The sequence below is a fragment of the Phocoena sinus genome, chromosome 7 (assembly GCF_008692025.1).
Source record: "Phocoena sinus isolate mPhoSin1 chromosome 7, mPhoSin1.pri, whole genome shotgun sequence".
Classification (NCBI taxonomy): domain Eukaryota; kingdom Metazoa; phylum Chordata; class Mammalia; order Artiodactyla; family Phocoenidae; genus Phocoena; species Phocoena sinus.
Genome location: NC_045769.1, coordinates 99,409,627 through 99,413,385, shown reverse-complemented (window position 1 = coordinate 99,413,385; position 3,759 = coordinate 99,409,627). Strand labels below are relative to the sequence as shown.

At 38.6% G+C, this 3,759-nt stretch overlaps 1 pseudogene; it reads right to left on the bottom strand.

Annotated features, from left to right (window-relative positions):
* Window positions 1–254: 254 nt before the first annotated feature.
* LOC116756388 lies at window positions 255–3,140 on the bottom strand (annotated as a pseudogene).
* Window positions 3,141–3,759: the final 619 nt, after the last annotated feature.

The following is a 3,759-nucleotide window of genomic DNA, read 5'->3' as shown; positions in this document are numbered from 1 at the left end:
AACAACAACAAAAAAGAAATCAAAATGGCTTCTCGTAACTTGTTTGCTTTCAAAATACTTCACATTTCAACCCCATATCCATACAAAGAGAGAAAATCCAAACATACTCTCCTTACCTAAAATCAGCAGAGAAGGCTAAAAAGCATTATTTAGGACTTTTTTAGACCTTGAAAAACAGTTACACTCCCAATGTGTATCTAAATTACAAATCAGTTTTTATCCTGTGACACTGCTTCAACTTAAGTTCATCATAGTTAAATTGACTGGGCTACTGCTTCATCTTTCAAGTCAGATGGAGATTCTTTTGCATCAAGGCTCTTATTCAAGATTTCTTCTTCAGCAAAATTGACTGTTAAATTAGGCAGAAGTTCTCCAAGACTACATGGTATTGTGGTTCTCAATCTTTGTTCCACTGGAGAAAACCTAATTAGCGGTGAAAGAGACCATTTTCTTTCACCAAGGGACATGCGTGAAGATGGTTTTGTATAGTCAGCGTGCAAATCATGAGTGCCCAAACAGTTAAGCATATCATCAGTTTGCAAGTATTGGGAAGTAAGGCTCAGTTCAGGTTTGTCTTTCAAGTGTTTCAGGATTAGAGAGGCAAATTTCTTCCCTTTGCTTGGACAGAGATTTCTTCAGAGCTTCATATCCACTGCAAGTAGCCTGTGAATTAAAGTCTGATTCTGGAGTAGTTTGTCTTCCTTCCACAACACCTTCTGGGAAAACGCCACTGTGCAGAGGACTATTTGCTTCCAGTTTAAAATTGGCCTCTGTACTACTGGAGCTATTAAGACTTAAGTGACCAACTTCTTCTGGAAGAGTTTCATGTAATATGCCAAAATCACTATCTTTAAAATTGGAACTAATTCCACTTGATACCTGAAAAGAGTTCCATAACATACTTTTATGCGTGGAAAGATCTCTGTAAAAAGCTTTCGAGTGGTTTGAGATTTTAATATACTATTCTTCACTGCTACCTATCACATCTCTCCTACTGCCTACAGCAGGGGAGAATGTCTCTATTTGGCTAGTTTCTAAAAGCTTGTTCTGTAAAGCTGTACGTTCCAAATCTTGCTTACAAATTATGTCCTTATTTAACAAATCTGACAGATTTTGTGTTGTTGGTTCACCTATGTAACTGGTCACCACAGGTTTCTGAAGCACACACTTAAGGCAATCTGAAACAACTTTCTCTTCAGGCAGATGAGAATGGCTAGAATCGGACACAGTGGTTGCTGAGAAAAAACTGGCCCTGTTAAACTCTTTTTGACCATGCACCACAGGTAAGGATTCTGGCAACACTTCTCTATGTTCAGTATCCATCTGATTGGTTCTGTACTTCTGTTTTCTTCTATTTTAACAGCTTTTCTCCATGAGCTCCTAATATCACTTATCAAGTTTTCTGGAGTTCAGGGAACTTGATTCCTTGTTAAGAACAGGTTAGAAACTAGAGAGTCAATTAGTTCCTCTAACATTACTTCTTTTCCTTTAGAAGGTTGTGGTGAATCAGCTAAAACTGCCCTTGCAACCTCTTCTACCAGATGATCTTGCTATTTTTGGAATGGATCACTTTTTTGGCTGGCAGAGACCCTCCAAATGCACTACTCTTTGCAATATTTGATGATGAAGGGTCTTCCACTTCAAATTCTGGTGTTTTCTTAGAAACTGTTTCATTTTTCTCTCTAGAAGATGTCAGCTTCCTGTCCTTTTCAAGTAGCGTAACACTGTTTCTATCTGATGGTGAAATGAGCTGTAACAGGAAAGAAGCAGGGCTCTTGGCTAGATCACATTTAGTTTCCAGTATGTCATTTGCCCTTCTTGCAATCATTTTCCTGGATATGTTCCTTAGGTGTATCTGGAAGTGAAGCAGGGTACTGCAAAAGAATACTCTTTGTGTATGCTTCTTCTGAGGCAGGATCAAATGAAAGGGGAGACATAGGTGGTAAAAGATCCACAGCTGGAGTCCAACCTTTAATTAGACTGAAAGGAGACAGGCCGAGAAATTCTTTCCAAATTTTATGCCATTCTTCTTGTTTTTCAACAATAGAATGTCTTATAGTTGTGAGATCTTCTTTTATTTCATACCTCATATGTTTCAGATCTGACAGTCTTTCTCTCTGAAATTTGGTCTCTTTTTCAAGGAAGTGAAGGTCTATTGTCAGTCTTGCTTGGTCAGCCTGACAATGTTCACATTTCATTACTTTCAAGACTTCATTTAATAACTGAATAACTGTTAAGAGATTCAATTTTCCAGCCTCATAAACATTTCCTATGTGCAACTGACACATTTGTTTCTCAATTTTGTCAGGTAAGAGCTTTGGAATATTGATAGCAACATTAGTTCCACCTAAAGTATACTGGTTAACAAGACTAAGGACTGAACTAACAACTTCTCTTTTTCCAAAAACATGAATGTTTCATTCACTGAAGCCCACAAAGACCGAACCTTTTGAATTTTCTCTTGTATATTACCTTGGTCATCATAGGGTTCCATTTTTTTAATTTGGTTTTGCTGTCCTATACATTCTGATCTCAAATTTCATGCTTGTTTAACTGACAATTGTGCATTTTCCTGGCATTTTGAGGTAACACAATCTTCTCTCTGCAAAATTTGTAAAAATCTGTTACGTGCTACATGGCATCTGGCAATGCACTTGTGCAAATCTTGTGGCTTTACATTAAATGTCTCTGTAAAATGTACAGAATTTTTAGAATGGGTTTTTATATTTTTTATTGCAACAAATCTTGCAAAGTGATACATCAAATGAATAAACTTAGGACCACCAGGAGAGAAATAGTGAACCCACAACTGGAGAAAAGCTACTTCCACATTCAGCAGAAATCTTTTTTAACCATTCCCAGCAATGTTTTCGGAATTCAGTATCACTTTTTTGGTCAAATGGAGGCCAACAAAGTTTGAACACTTCTTTACTGAGAGACTGGTCAAGCGTTTGAAACAAAAAATAAGAAACTATTTGAAAGGCCTCACGGTTCAACTTGTCAAACATGTTCACTCCGAGGTGCGTGTGTGACACCATCTTTCCACAGGCTACGGTCGCCGAGCCCAGCTCGAAGCCGAGTGCCTGCAGATACATCCAGAGATGCTCCTTCTCCAAAGTGGTGACCCAGGCCGAACTCATCTTCGTGGTAGGCAGGGCCCGGCAAAGGAAGAAAGCGCAGGGTCCAGCGACCAAAAGGGCCCCTCAGGCTTTTTCCCTACGGGCAGCCTGACGTGACTGCGACCCCTCCATTGCCACTGCCTGATCCTCTCTCGTCTGGAACCATTTCGCCTCAAATGGTCTCAAATGCCTCAAGTGGCCTGAGACTCTAAAGTCTCAGGGAAATAGAGCCTCTAAGGGTAGTACGGAACAGCAGCCAAAGGGAAGTCCTGAAGGATTCTTTATAAGCTGGTAGCAGTATTAGCCCCCAGGAAAAGGAACTGGAAGGGCTAGAGGAGAAAAGCTGATTAAAGGCTTACTTTTTACAATTTACCCTTTTGATCTTTTTAAAGATTATAATATGTTCCTGTATTATACAATGACTAAATGATTAAAATAAAGTATATTTCCTACTAATTATTATAAATACATACACTTTTGATTCAGTGATTTTATTTGTGGGAATTTACCCAACAAAGAAACCTAAATATGTACAAGATGACATGGGTAGGTGATTGTTCATTAAAACATTGCTTGTAATACCAAAACCTGGCAACAATACCCATAACCATTAATAGGGCAACAGTGAAATAAATGAAAA